The 15,775-nt window shown below is 56.7% G+C and overlaps 1 long non-coding RNA gene across 1 annotated transcript; it reads left to right on the top strand.

Moving 5' to 3' along the window:
* The first annotated feature begins 460 nt into the window (after nt 1–460).
* On the top strand, nt 461–9,174 carry LOC121665231. The gene is made up of 3 exons (XR_006016290.1): nt 461–473; nt 7,522–7,524; nt 8,865–9,174. It is a non-coding gene; the product is annotated as an uncharacterized LOC121665231 (long non-coding RNA).
* The last annotated feature ends 6,601 nt before the right edge of the window (nt 9,175–15,775 follow it).

The raw sequence follows: 15,775 nt of genomic DNA, 5'->3' as shown, positions 1-15,775 counted from the left end.
CTGCTGAGGGTGGGAGCAGGGCAGTGCCCAGTGCCTCAGGGTGCTGGGTGCCCAGGGCTTGCACCAGCCACACGCACAGCAGGGAGCATGAGGGAAAAGTCTTGGCAAATCATTTTAATTCACAATGATTCTGTCAAAATGCCCACAGGATGCCAAAACACAGGGTAGAGGAGAGAGAACTCGCATCTGTCCATCTCCCACTGATTCTTTGGCAACACAGCAAGGGGGCATCCACAGGGTCCCCAGTGCTGGCCCTCGGCAGCACAGGCAGAGCTTCAGCAAAGAGTTCAGGCTGGGAGAGCTGGGGGTGTTCACCTGGAGAAGGGAAGGCTCCAGGGAGACCTCAGAACCCCTTCCAGCACCTAAAGGAGCTCCAGGAGAGCTGGAGAGGGACTTTGGACAAGGGATGGAGGGACAGGACATGGAATGGCTTCCTACTGACAACAAGAAGGGTCAGGTGGGAATTCTTCCCTGTGTGGTGAGGCCCTGGCACAGGGTGCCCAGAGAAGTGGTGGAAGTTCCCTGGAAGTGTTCAAGGCTGTGCCACTTGTTTCACTACCCGGGCTGGAGAGAAGAGCCCTGGTAACTTTTGATCCAAATTAAAGATGGTTTGTTTTGAAATGCAAATAGTTTGTAATCAGAGGGAGAAAGGTGGAAATAGCCACAGCTTAATTTCTACAGTCTAAAATGAATCAAAGATCTGGGGGGGGGGGGGTTTAATAGGTATTTCTTTTAATAGAGTGAGTAACTTTTGTGTGGGCTGAATTAGCTCTAAATGAAAGCAAACAAGGCATAATTAGAAACTGGTTCACTTTTTTCCTGGTTTCTTCCTCTGGAAGGGCAGCAAGGTGTGCATTCAAGGTGTGCATCTGGGAGACAGGGACATGCCCAGCACGGGGGTCCAGCTGGGGGGGCGAGGAGGAGGCAGCAGGAGCTGCCAGCACAACTCACACGGGAACTGGGCACGCACTGGGGACCATCCAGTGGCTTTAAGGCTTCTGGAGGTGCAGGATAAGGCCCCCTCCCAGCTGCCAGTCCCACCAGTGGCCATGGCACTGTGGGTCCCGGTCCCCACAGCCAGACATCCCTGGAACTGGATGGCAGGACTGCTGGAACCTGCCAAGCAGCAGGAGAAGGGCTGCTTTGCAAAGGCAGCTCCACGTGTAAATCTGGGAAGCTCCCACTTGGGAAGTACATGAGTTTCTCATTTAACGTGGTTCCACACTGCATTCTTTCTTTATAAAGAGCCCTCATTTAACTTTAGGCGTGTTTGTACATCTAATTAAAAATGGGTCATGTTTAATTGATTTCATATATCACTGCTGCCGCTGCCAGCACAGTCCAGTGACGGTGGCAGGGCTGCATGCCTGGCACAGGCACATGCTGTCCCTTCTGCTCTGCCCTTGTTCCATTGGCATTGCCATGAGTGTCACCAGCCCCCAGTGGCACCATCCCCAGGAGCTCCCCCTGCCCAGAGGAGCATCAGGCCAGGCAGGGCAGGGAGAGCTCCTCCAGCTGTTCCATGGCTTCCCTCCAGCTCCATGGTGCCCACACACAACCACTGTGGGCTGGCGGTTTCCAAATCCTCGGGCTGGGGCTGAGGACGCTGCTTTCAGGGCAAGGAGGAGCTGGAGAGCTCTCTCCATGTCCCTGCCACCCCTGCATGGGTGCTGGGGCTGGGACTGAGCTGGGGTCGTGGCACTACCTGTGCTTTCCCATCACCCTGTGCTCCATGTCCCCAACATCTCTGCTCCGGCACCGCCACGGCAAGGGACGCGTCGCTTCCTTGGGGCAGGAGCCTGTCTGGAACACAGGGACAACAGGACAGCAGACAGGGGGACAGCACTGGGGACACGGAGGATCGCTGGGGAGCCCGAGCCTCGCAGGACGTGCCGAATGTGTGTGCCCAGTGAACGTGCCCAGTGACTGTGTCCACAGAGCTGCAGCAGTGATGGGCACTGCTCATCCTGCTCCTGTCACAGCTCTCCCGGGGAACTGAATCCAACTGTCAGCAAAGAGGGGATGATGAGTCAGCTCCCACCAAAGGCTACACTATTACCTAGCAGCTTAATAATGAAAACTGTCATCATTCCTGCAATAAGGAAAGATAAATAAGTTATTAAAAGAAAAGACTGCCACCCTGCCTGGGCAGGGCACTGCGCCAGAGGGATATTAACTGCTGGCCACAGCCTGCCTGTTTGGGGAATGGAGAGGGATACCCTGAGTGCTCGGAGGAAGAGCTCTTTCTCTTCCAGCTGGCTTGGAGAGGGCTCATGTGCCTGGCACAGCAAGAGCCACCACTCCTGCTCCAGCCACCACTCCAGCTACAGCCACCACTCCGGCTCCAGCCACCACTCTGGCTACAGCCAGCACTCCGGCTACAGCCACTGTCCCTGCTCCACCCACCACTCCTGCTCCCACTCCTGCTCCCACTCCTGCTCCCACTCCTGCTCCTCCTCAAAGGTGCAAAGACAAATAGAGCCCCAGGAAGGGAGACAGGGCTGGAGGAGAGGACTGAGGGTGAGGAGGGGCCAGAGCAGGCTCTGATGATCTGATCGCCCCAAATCCAGAGCAAGGAGTGCACTAATGAGAGCTTTGCTGAGCAGTGTCAGTGGGACCCTCTGCTGCATGAGCACCGAGGGAGCAACCACCAGAGCATCCCTGTGGCAGTAGCTGCAGCTGATGCTGTGCAGAGAAGGGAAGGGGCCAGTGCAGTTTCCACGCTGGACCTTGCTCAGCTCCACGACCAAAACCACTTTCCCCTCCCTGCCAAGCTCCCCTGCTTGGGGCTCAACTTTAGCACCTGTCAATATGTGACACAGCAAAAGGCACCTCTGAGGTGGTGAGAGAAAGGTGTGAAACAGTAAAGGAAGGAGGAAAGAAGTGACCTTCCTTGCCCAGCTGTATTTTACTGGGAAAACATCCACAAGCTGTTCCACCCCTGGCCGGGAATGGTGAGGCCCTGGCTGCTCTGTGGAGCTGAACAGAATAAATGACCTTCATAACACTTTCCCTCTGAAATCCTCCAACTTTCCACTAATAAACAATGTGGCTGTCAGGGCAGTCCAGTCACTTTATCTAAAAATTGCTCCTTCTTTCCTCCCTGAACAGTCAGAGAATCTTCCCTGGACCCTACAGCAACACATTCCTCCCTGCTGTCTTCTAGGGGTGAGTCCTCCCCTGGCCTTCACCCCCTCCCAGATTCCGGGCTGTGCCCCTGTCCCCATTGCTGTGAGCTCCTTGGGGCTTAGAAAAAGTAGCTCAGTTATTGTGGCACCCCCCTCTCTCTCTGGGCTACCTCAGTGCCATTTTTAGCCTCAGCACAGCCCCTGGAACCACCTTTTTTAATCGCAGTGTTTACATGCACCTTCTGGAGCTGCCGAAGTGTCCTGACAAGCCTCTGGAATCAAAGGCTTGGAGCAGCCCCAGGGGCAGGGAGCAGAGAGAAAGAATCACCTGGGCTGCCATGGGGATGGCCCAGGAGGGGCTGCAGGAACACGCCTGGCACGGGCGGGTGGGCTCCGGGCCACGGCCCCGCCACCCACGGCGGCGCAGGCCCCGGCACGCCGCGCTCCGGCAGCACGGCCCACAGACGCCTCCGGGGACCACAGGCGAGTTTCCACTCTTGGCCAGAAAGAGCTCGTAAAGTTAGTGAACATCTTAAAAATTAAGCATCTAATGAGGCCCATCCTGCAGCCAGGGGCTGGGTGCCAGCTGGGCGCTGGCTCCGCACCGTGCCCTGCCCGTCCTGGCAGATGGATCCCAGCACACAGCGTGGGTGTGGGGCTGTGGGGACAGAGCAGGCCCCAGGACACGGCCACCAGTTAAGAGGCCTGGGGACATTGGCGGGAACTGGGGAAGATATGAACTGACTTTGGATTGTCTCACCAAAGCCCTGTGCTCTTTGACTCCCAGAAACATTTTACTTCCTGAAAACCCATTTTCAGGTCTTGCTGTCACAGGCTCATGTTCCCTCAGCCACCAAGGAGTGGCTCTCTGGAAAAGGTCAGTCTCCTGTGCCCTCAGGCTAAAGCTAAGGGCTCGTCTGTGGTGCCATCACCCTGATGCCATGGTGTCACCTCTGTGCCATGGTGCCACCTCCTCCATGCCGTGCATCCTCACTGCCGGGGCCAGGCAGCAGCAGTCCCCTCTCTGGGCAGCTTGGAGGGCCCTGAGGGCTGGGCTGAGGGCAATTCGTCAGAGCTTTCCATCCCTCTGTGCTTTCCTGGCTGTGAACAACGCAGCATCCAGCATGTGGATGAGAAAGCCCTCGGACGACCTCACTCTTGCCACAGGAGGGGTCAGCCTCAGCCCAGCCCACAGTGCAGGATTTCCTCTCACATCCTCCTGGGCAAAGCTGACTGGAGCCATGCCCCCTCTCCAGACACCCCTCCCTCCCCCTGCTCTGCTCTGGCCATGCTGAACCTGACCCATCCCTCCTCCAGCTGCTGCTCCCTCACCTCTGCCCTGGGCCAAGCCCTGCTTCCAGGGTACTTGCTCACCTTGGTGCTCCTCTGGAGACCCTTTCCCCCAGCCTCCCTCCTCCTGGCCAGCCTTCTGCCGTCCCTGCCCTCTACTGCTCTCCTGCCGCCCATAAAAATATATAGAATATAGAACATTATTTTATGGCGCACTATAAAAAAAAAAACAACCTGGAACTAGGAGACACGTGCCAAACCTCAGCAGCACATGCAGGAATGCCTTTGTCCCAGCTGTTGCTGGATTGCCTGAGTCTGAAGGCTTTTTGGGACAGGAATCTTGTTTCCTTGATTTATTGATTTTTTCCTGGCACTGGGCAGCAGTGGTGGCAGTGGCTGTGCACAGTCAGTGATGCCATCTGTCCTTTGGGTCCCATCTCCTGAGGCGCTGCCCAGGGCTCCCCAAACCACGCACATGTAGAGCTGGGAGTGTGGGTACCAACGGAGCTGCGAAGTGTGAGGGGCAGGGGCCTCCCATTGTCCCGAGGATGCTGCTGCAGTTATTGCTCCTCAGCTCCTGTGCCTGTCAGAGCCCTTTCTCTCTCCTTCCTTAGGGTTGAGCCTGTGCCATCTGGGGCCTCTCAGCTTTTCCTGGGGTTTCACAGAGCTGCTGCTTCCTGCACAGGCGATTTGGGGCACCCATGAGCAGGGAACTGTCTGTCTTTCCTGTCACAGCTGATGTAAGACCCTAAATAATCAAGGGATTCCATCCTACACCGGTACCCACACCCTGAGGTGCCAGCCCCACTCCCTGAGGTGCCAGCCCCGCACTAGGAGGTGCAAGCTCCTGGTCCTCCCCATTTCCCTTCCTCTCCTAGGCTGGTGAACTTTCCTACAGCCCTTCAGCCCCAGCTCCATAAAGCTCCCGATTCATTCCGCAGATATTTCCTGCACTGGGGCTTTCCGCAGCATCTGCTGGTTTGAAGTGCTCCGTTTATTCGTCCTGGGGGCACCATTACTTTCTGCTTTAGCAGTTCTGCCTGCTCTGAAGTCTCTGCCAGGCTCCATCCACGGGAGAGAAAATTGATGAAAGAATAATAATGATGATTGTTATAAATATATATTTCATTGCGGTGGCCCTTGGTGCACGTGTTCGTCACTGATGAGGAGACCAGAGGGCGAGGGGGTGCTCAGCTCCCAACAGGCTCCCAACAGCAGATGTGTGTCCTCACCCTGCTGCCCTCCTCCTCCTCCTCTTTCTCCTCCTCCTCTTCCTCCTCCTCCTCCTCCCAAGGCACTTGTCAGGACACCCCTGTCTGTTCTCCCCAGAGAGACTCAGGTGGGTCTTGTGGCCAAGAGCTGGACAACTCTGGAGACAGGATTCTGGGAGTGCCTGTGGGACATGTCCTGGGCAGGCTGGAGCCACTTCCAAGCTCATCCATCCATTGGGATGGCAGGAACAGGAAGCAGCAGGGAGAGCAGCTGAGTTGGGAATAGAGCCTTGCAAAGTGGGGCATGGGGAGGAGGTGCACAGCAAAGTCTCCTGGCCTCTGCCTCCATTTCTCCATGGATTTCTGCTGTCATCCAACCAAGTGGAAACAGAAAACACCAATCATTTCATCCATAAATGATCCCCATTGGCACCAGCAGCACATTTCCCCTCTCCTCAGGGGATTATCCAACCAGGGACTCTGTGAGTGAGTGCAGAGGATCTTTTCCCTTCTCTTAAAGGAAATATTTTCCCTTTGTTTCTCCAGCTGTGGATAATCCCCTTCCCTCCACATCCTCAGCCACAGCAGACTGAGGATGCTCCGGGCCAGTGTCCCGGCCCTCGCGGCCACTCAACCTCCTCCACTTCCATTTCCTGCTGCAGAGAGTTTCAGGTATTTCCTGTAGACACTTTAAAATTCCTCAAGGGCTTCTCTGTTTCACCCACAGCGGGATGGCCTGGAAGTAGGACAGCAGGAGCCACGTGGAGTGGGGTACCTGGGACGGCTTTGTACAGATCAGCATTCCTTGGCTCATTTTTTCACTGGCTTTCCCATTCGGAGCAGCCCTCCCCTCCCTGCAGATCAGACCAGAGAGTTGTACATGAGCCCTCCTGGGTCTGAATATCAGTAAATGCAATTCCATCTGCAGCAAGGATAATGTTACCACTGCCGGCTCATCCCTGCTCCGGCCAGGAGCCATCTGTGGGGTGGGGGCTGTGCTGGGACACACACGGATGCACGGAGAGCGCCAGCCCATGGGGGTACTGTTACCTACAGATGGAAATTCATCTCTGAGGTACTTGATCTTCCCTAAACTCCCTTGTTATAACTCTTCCACATGACATCTGTTAAATCCCTCCAGGGATGGAGACTCCACCACTGCCCTGGGGAGCCTCTCTCAGTGCCTCACCACCCTTCTGGGGAAGAAATTATCCCTAATATCCAATGGAACCTCCCCTGGCACAGCCTGTTCCCTCTCATCCTGTTCCCTGAGAGCAGAGCCTGACCCCCACCTGGCTGCCCCCTCCTGTCAGGGAGTTGTGCAAAGCCACAAGGTCCCCCCTGAGCCTCCTTTTCTCTGAGCCCCCCCAGCTCCCTCAGCCACTCCTGGTGCCCCAGACTCTCCCCCGGCTCTGTTCCCTTCCCTGGACACGCTCCAGCCCCTCAGTGTCTTCCTTGTCTCTCCAGCTCAGGAAGGTGGGAGAAAGAGATGGAAATACATCAATCACCAGAGCCTGCACAAATGTAAATGCAAAATCTGGGATTTTTCATTCCTTATCTGCTGTTAGACCAGTCATAACCTCTGCTGGAGCCTCCTCCCAGCTTGGTCAGAGGCAGCAGAGCTCTCCTGTCCCCTCGGGGTAACCGGCTCCTTCCCCACCTCCCACGCTGCTCCAGTGGTGGTGCATCCCGAAGAAAGGAGCAGCTCCCTGCAGAGCACCCTGCTGGGACCAGCCCAGCCTCACGCTTGCCGGCAGAGCCTTCCCAAACACTCCGAGGTCCAAATGTAAATGGATAATTCCATGGAAAACCCACAGCTCAGCTCAAGCAGCAGGTCAGTGGTGTTAGCTGAAAGGCTCTTTCAGACCCCAGAGAGAGACCGTGCAGCCCAGAGGGTCTCAGCTTCCCTTGTTTGCTCCCGAGGAAGTTGGTTCTTATGGCAATTTGTGCTTCAATAAACGTGAAATAAAATCCATTCTGCCCTTTCCCTGCTGGCGTCATCCCCATTTCCCTCTGTTTATCACATCACATCCATTGCCCCGGCAACCACGGCAGCCCAGGCGGGGATGCTGCTGGCAGGTGGGGCCCGTGCCAGCCCCACACCCCGGCACGAGGATTCTGCTGTCACACGGCGTCTCCAGTGGGACACACCCCAGGCAGGGAGGGGGGCTGGGAACAAACCCAAGATGGGAGGAAACAGCTCCAGAAGAGGATGCTCTTGGCAGGAGCTGACCCCAGGCGCGACCCACAGGAGTGACTCTGGAAGTGTTTGCCTGTGGGATCTGCAGGTGTGGACACCCACCCCCATGGCCTGGCTCCGGCTCCAGGACGGACACAAACAGAACCCCCAGCTCAGAGCAGAGAGTCTGGGAGCAGTTTGGTGCCTTGATCCCAGTGCAGGTGCCCTCACACCTCGTGGGGCCCATCCTCTGCCTGCACCTCCCCTGCCCTGTCACGCTCCAAGTTCACCCCTTCGCCCCCGCAGTCGGGAGCCCATTCCCGGTGGATTCGTTCCCTTTAGCCCTGTATCGGTTCGGATTCAGAGCTCGTTGTCCCACTGCTCCCAAAAGAGCTCGCGGACCCCGCTGAGGACAGCGCAGCCCGCAGGGTTCCCCCTGCTCCAGGCTTCGCCTCCATCCCGGAGCCATTCCCATAGGAGCGGTAGCCCGGCCCCACGCTCCTCCCGCGGTCTCCGCCTGCCCCCGCGCGGCGGCTCCGGGCACGGACCCGCACCCACGACAGACCCACACCCACGGACGGACCCACGGACGGACCCGCACCCACGGACAGACCCACACCCACGGACGGACCCACGGATGGACCCGCACCCACGGACAGACCCACACCCACGGACGAACCCATGGACGGACCCGCACCCACGGACGGACCCACGGATGGAGCCGCACCCACGGACGGACCCACGGACGGACCCGCACCCATGGACAGACCCACACCCACGGACGGACCCACGGACGGACCCACACCCACGGACGGACCCGCACCCAGGGATGGACCCACGGACAGATCCGCACCCACAGACGGACCCACGGAGGACCCGCACCCACACCTATAGAGGGACCCGCATCCACCGGGGAGCCGTGCCCAGACACACGGACAGACCCACAGCAGTTTGAGACAGACGGGAGTCATGGGGAGGGAAGGACGATGGGAAAGATGGGAAGGAAATGCTGAACCACTGGGGGAGATTTTCTTGGGAGAGAAGACTGGGACTAAGAGGGTGGGGAGGCCCTGCCACAGGTTGCCCGGGGAAGCTGTGGCTACCCCATCCCTGAACGTGTCCAAGGCCAGGTTGGACAGGGTTTGGAGCAACCTGGGGCAGTGGAAGGTATCCCTTAACTTCAGCTTCTCGTGCCAATGGGGATGGGATGGGTCCTATTTGTACTGGAAATGGAACCTGCTGGAGTCTCCAGAGGCAGCCTCATCTGGACTGACCCTACAGGCAGCTGTCTCCCTGCCCCACGCTCTCTGTGGGCACCAGAACCTCACTGCCACATGCCCAGGAGGGACACAAGGACTGTCGAGCAGCCAAGGGAGGGGGTTGCATTCCGGGGTCCCCGAAGGACCCTTGTGCAAGGCTCCACTGGCAGAGTCTGTGAATGAAGATTAACCAGCCGCGGGAAGTTGCTCCACCTCTTATCAGAAAGCCCCTCTCCCCTCCCCTGCAGTGACTCATGCTCTGCTGAGCCCTTCCCACCTCATCTGGGACGTGTTACAGCCCTGGACCATACTCCCTCTCCATACAGATGGCGATTCTTGTGGAATGTCTGCCTCTTTCTCCTCCTCCTTCTCCTCTTCCCTGTTTCTGCTTCTCAGGTGTCCCCTACCCAGGTAACACAGCTGTCCCCTAAGCAGGGCTCCCTTTGGCTTGTCCCCAGCTCTGGAGCCAGCCCTGGAAAGGGAACGCTCCCCAAAGGCTCCCCCTTTCCCAGGAGCTGTTCATGCCCGTTTCTGCCTGCTCGGTTTGGCTGCCAATCCTCCCCCAGGCCAGTGTAACTCTGCACTGCAGGGGGAAGGAGGCAGACACACAGATTCCGGGGAGTGAGCCCAGATCCATTGGTTCCTGGTGACGAGCTGCCAGCTGACATTTCTGAGGCGCTGAGTACATGCCCCTCGGTTGGGTGAGGTTTAATTTAACCGTCTCAGAAGAACACACGTCTTTCAGAGCCAGGGACGGTGGTGACTCAAGGAGGGAGCAGAGCTAAATCAGATGTCAAACACTGATTTCTCCACACATCTCCAGGGACTGACAGCTGGAGTCACTCTCACCATCTGTCTTCCCGCTGCAGCCCCCAGAGAAGACGCACTCTGTTAGCTGCTCCTCCAGCTAACAATGGAGACAGCGAGAGAACAAATGCATTCATTTCCAGGCCTATGGATTTTCCATTCAGGGATTTCAGGAACATGCTGCATTGGGGAACATGCTCTGTTCATCCCTGTAAGAGGACACAGCACCTGTGCTCTGCTGTGTTACACGGACACCGATGAACCATCTCCTCCCCATCCCCTGCCCAGGGCACCCTTCAGGCAGGTGTGTCTGGGCTTTCTGATCCTCAGAGGAAAAACTGTCTGAAAGATTGTATTTATTGTTCCTCGTGCTCTCGTCCTCACCCCAGGCAAGCTTGGAGACCAAATGGGTTGGCCAGAATCTTGGGACACGATAAAAGCATTTTGTCTCTAGATAGGACACATCTTCAGGGGAACGAGTCCAGAATTAATAAACCATCTACCAGCAGCCAAGTGCGTTGTGTTAACTCAGAAGTAATGAGGTCGTGGTGAATCACCAGGAGTCTGGGACGTAGGGGGAGAAACCAGCTCGGAAAAACACTGGATTAGACAAAACCTGGATGCAAACCTTGCTTCTTTCTTCATGACTGAAACTGCTTAATAGTTTGTGTTCCTGTCATTAGAGCTCCATCGCAAGCTCTCAGGAAAGCAGGAGGGGGAAACCGCAGGTACCACAGGAGCCAGCCCAGCCGGGGGGGATGCAGGAGCTGGCAAAGGGGGTGGGGGGTTCCAGCAGGTCTGTCCTCTGCTCCCCTGGCAAAGGCCCCCTCGGGGATCCCAGCGTCTTGCCCTGGCCCTGCAGGGACCTGTCCCCGCCCTGCCCGCGGCCAGGGCTGTGGGTGATGCTCCTGTGTTGGATGAACTGGGAGAGAGGGCTGCGAGCTCTGCCAGCCCAACACATCCCAGGGAGTGGGAGGAGGAGGAGGCTGAGGGCACCCTCCTGCTCCCCCAAGTCGTCTCCATCCACAGCAGATGTTCCCAAAGGGTTCTTGTTCCTCGCTGGCAGTGCACTCACAAAATGAGGGCAGAGCATCCCTTTGCAGAAGTTTTCCAGGTTACAGGTGTCTGGGGCTTTGGGAAAATGACTCCGTGGTGGGGTGACATTCGAGTCAGAGTTCTCACACTGAGAGGGAGCTGCAGTGGGACAAATCCTTCTCCCAGCTTTGCATAGTCATTTATTATGATTTACAGGCTAATCCCGTGCCCCTCCCTGCGCCTTGACAGCCTCAGCACTCACCCATATTTGAATTAACTTTTTCCATGCAGACTCTGGTTTACACCACCCACAGGAGTGCCAAAGCCTCCTCCTACCCCCTGACCTCCATGTCCCAGGGGAGCCACCTCCCTCTGAGGGTCACCCAGGGGTGTGGAAAGCAGCTGGGAGCAAACCCCAGCTCCAAACACTCCTGTGTGTGGTGGGCTCAGCCTCAAACCCCAACCGTGGCCCAGCCAGAGCTGGTCCCTGCTCTGCTGTGTCTCTGCCCCACTCTTCCCCAGTCCTTCTTCCCATGCTTGTGTTCTGGCAGGTTTTCCTCATCTTCCTCATCCAGCCACTCCAGATGTCTCTTCCTCAGCCCCTGCAGAGGTGCAAGAACGTCTCTTTGCACAGGCACGGTGATGCCTCACCTTCCTCCTGTCCTCCCTGCGGGTCCCTGACCCGCACTCCCACCCCCTGGTATTTAGCTGTGCCATCAGTTCACGAATCCCTCAGGCACTGCCTGCAGCAGGAGCATCATGCCAGGGCTGGTGAAAGCTCCCAGAGGCTGCTGGACAGAGGGTTCCTGCCCTCACTCCTCAGGAACCCTCTGCCTTTGTTCTGGAAACGCTCTTGGCAATCCCAACACTGTGGAGGTTAATCCAGGTTCTTGGGCGTGAAAACCAAGCCAGAAGAAGGGATCTATCAGCTCTTCAAGCTGCAAGAGACAGCAAACCCAACGGCCCAAGGGTTCAGACACGCCCCACTTGGAGCAGTGATACTTTATTCAGCACTGATTTGCAAGTCTTTGCATTCACAACAATATTGGAATGACTCTGGTTTCCAACAAGGGCAAAACCAGGCTTAGGCGGGACGGGAGGGAGCTCATCTGCTCCCAGCAGCTTGGCTCCCTCAGCATCTCTCAATAGAGCAGGGAATTCTGCAAACCATGAGCTGAAATGTGACACATCGCCTTCCTTTGTTTTCCCACCCATCAGCTGAAATTTTCCTGTCCCTAGTTCCTGGTAGGCTCTCTCTGTAATTCACTTCCCAGGAACATGTGAGCCCCACCGTGCTGTGAGCTCCTCGGCAGCACAGGCGGCTGAGCAGGACAATCTATGGGAAGCTGCTTTGGGAACGCCCCGCCTGAGCCTGGTGCTGCCCTCGCCCCGAACTCTCCCTGGCTGTGTGGACACGGAGGGGCCGTCGGCAGAGGACAGGGGGCTGGGCACACCCCGACCCCCAGGGGTTGGGCACACCCCGACCCCCGGGGGCTCATCCCCCGTCAACCCTGGCAGCTCCCCCATCCTAGGGATTTTGTTCAATCCAGGTGCACTTTTTATTGGATTTTGTTAAATTAAACATGTGATCCCATATTATCTGACCCAGCTCTGAAGTCTCTCAGGCCCAGGCAAACTCCGCTGCCTCAGCTTTTCATTTCCATGTTTATTTACTGCCTTTCAGATCGCCTGGGCTGCACGGTGCAGCCTCTGATGAATAAATAACCGGTGCCCTTCCAGGCCAGATTGATTAGATGGATTTAATTAACGAGCCCAGCTCCCCTTGAGGACTATCCCAACTAAAATACTGGAACCAGCCAGTGTATTACAGCGCCAGGACCTATTGATTTACGGGAATATGAACAAGGGATCATTTAGTGACTTCATCGATACCATAACAAGGAAGAGGCTGCAAGGGGTTGGGTCACGGCTGGTTCATCACAGGGAGATTGTTCCTCCCCACTGCTCAGCCAAGTAGTGCCTGCAAACATCCATCCGTCCTCCTCCCCATCCCAGCTGGACCCGTGTGGCCAGAGGCACAGGGAGGCAGAGCAGCCGACTCGATCTCAATGGCATTGGGCGCACACGGGCGCTGGAAACCACAGGGGGAAAGGCAAAATCCTGAGGAGGGCACGGCGGGGGTTTCTCCACACCAATGTCAAACCTGAAGCTTTGCAGGGCAGGGGAAGCAGGGCGGGAACACGGAGCCCACGCTGGGCTGGGGTGGAGGGAGCTGTGCTGTGCTGGGGCGAGCTGCCAAGACCAGCCTGAGCCTCCGTGTGCCCGGGGCCATCTCTCTAAAGGGGACAGACGTGTGACAGGGCGCTCAGCCCAGCTGTCCCCCCACCCCAGCTCCATGGCAGCCGGCAGCTCCCACACGAACCTCACCCCGCCCGCCTCCGCAGCACCCCGGAGAAGCTGCCGGATGGGTTTATTAATTAGTCCGTTAAATTATTGCCGGAGTAACTGAGACCCACGTGTTGCCCCTGCAGGTCCCTCCCCGCCAGCCGTGGCACGGGCAGGAGCCGTGACACGGGATGGGGAGCGTGCGGATAATGAGCTGCCGTGGGGAGCATCCAGAGCCGAGCGTGCCGTGCCACCTGCCCTGTCCCTGTCCCCGTGTCGCCTGCCCTGTCCCCCCGCCGCCTGGCACGGGCGGCTGCCAGGCTCATCGCGGTGACAATCGTCAGGTTTTAATTAGTCTCCAACACGATTCCTGTCATAAACACTCTGCTGGGGGTTGTTTGTTTTAATTTGATCAGGGACAGGCACAGGGAGGGGGAAGAAGGAAGGTAATTAAATTTGACTAAAATCTTGGAATGCTATTAAAGCGGATGTCCTCATTTGCATAATCCGCTCCCCGCGGCGCCCTAAACTGCCACCGGTTTATTGTGACTGGTTTTCCCCCCAAGAGGACGCTGCCCACCCGCAGAACCTGCCAGCCGAGGGAGGACAGGGATGTGCAGGGACGGGAGAGTTCAGTGGGGAAAGGGAAAGACGCCTGGCTTTCTTTAGCAATTTGGGGGGCTGGGGGTGAAGTACCAACACCCGGGCTAGGTTGGTAAAACATCAGCACCTGGGCTGCTCCTCTGCTGGGAATGAGAGCTCCAAAGCTCTCCCGAGGTGTTCCAGACCAGCCTGGTGTGGATGCCCAAGTCCCAGCCAAGGGACAGGGGAGCACCGGGGTGCCATGTCCTGCTGGGGGCAGGACACCAGGACCAAGGGCAGGGTGACAAGGCAAATGCAGCCAGCTCTGCCTCCAGATCCCGGCCTCGGGAATGCCAAAGCTCCTGGAGCTGTGAGTTCAGGCCCCTGCATGAGGCCGACCAAGCAGCAGGTGGTGTGGGGTCAGAGTGGGTCTCTCATCATTTTGTGGCCTTAAACAGCAACTTCTGCCCTTTGGTGCTTCTCTTTCCCTACTTGTGTTTCCCTGTTTAACATGGAGAAAATGGTGTTCCTGTGTTCCCTGCTCAGCTGTCCATAGAGCAATTACCTGGTAATTATTTCTGCTCATTGGCAAGTTGTTTCTAATGATGTTTGCTAAAGGTTTGATTATTATTGCAGGTGCTGCTTCTACATCTGGAGTTGGAGCTGGGATGCTGGGGAAGGTTCTGGGAAAAGCAGGTTTTGCAGGGAGGGGCTGTGCTTTATGGAGATATATCAGTCAGAACCGGAGACTGTGACACTCTTGGGGTGGATTTTGTTTGGTTGGGGTTTGTTATGCTGATAAAATAAAAAATGTTATAAACTCACACTGGGTGACAAACACGGGTTTGATGATAGATGGTAAAAACCCTGAATAGTTTGGGAAGAAACATGAAACACCACCAGCTCCTGGCTGGGCTGCAGAGGCAGCAGCACCTTTGGGAGAGCACCCACGGTGGAACTGCCTTTTCTAGAGACACTGAGGGAACAGTAAGAGCAGGGCAGGGCCAGGGCAGCAGGATCTACTCACCTGCCAGCTGTCCCACAGCACACACACCTTCAGCAGGTGATGTGACAAGTTCCTGCCCTACAAAGCCTCTCACAGCTCCCAGCAGAAACAGGATGTCATAAAAATGAATTGCACTTGGGAGCAGGATCACATCTGTCATTACCGTGGATGTGCCCTGGGAGTGCCTCGATGCCACCCCAGCACTGGCTGCAGCAGCCACGTGCACTGAGGATGGACCAGACAGCGGAAGATGGGATCCCCTCCTGACCTCTGCAACGACAGCGAGTGATCTGCAGGGGTCAGAGGGATTATGCAGCGAGGGGTGTCATCATTCCAGTTAAAAATCATGGGACTGACACATTGGCTGTCACTGAAAGGAGAGATGGAGCATCCCCTGAGCACCTTGCCCAAATATCCTTCCATCCTGTTCTGTAGCTGTGCCACTAAACCATGCCTGCTCCTAAGGAAGACTTGGTCTCCCGCTTCTTTCAGCACCTGGCTCCTCCCCTTGCCATGAGGACTGTCTGACTTCACTTACCTACAGGATCTGGTCGGATTTGTGCCATCTCTGTGACTCTGCCTGTGTTCCTTTTTTAACTTTCAAAGCCCCAGTTAAAGCAGTGTTATCTCCCATTTGCCCACTTCCATCTCTTTTCTGCCTGAAGGACCTTCTCCTACATCTGAGGACAGAAAAGGAAGGCCGAGCCCAATGAGGTGCCTCAGGCTGGGAGCTGCAGATGGATAATCTGTGTTCTGAAGTGGGCTGATCCCTCGGGATTCCTGCTGGGACCACTCATCATCCCCCAGGACACATGGCAGGCCCTTCTCCAAGCCAGGTGTGTGATCCCAGGAGGAGCCGTGTCCGTCAGGGTGCCAATGCAGTGCTGGCAGGGCCGGGAGCACTGCATGGGTTCACAGCCCTTTCTTTCATG

The sequence above is a fragment of the Corvus kubaryi genome, unplaced genomic scaffold (assembly GCF_017639235.1).
Source record: "Corvus kubaryi isolate FWS band 111438036 unplaced genomic scaffold, C.kubaryi_AGA036_p1.0 37322, whole genome shotgun sequence".
Lineage (NCBI taxonomy): Eukaryota > Metazoa > Chordata > Aves > Passeriformes > Corvidae > Corvus > Corvus kubaryi.
The sequence above is the reverse complement of the archived record's forward strand: the minus strand, read 5'-3'. Positions and strand labels throughout refer to the sequence as shown.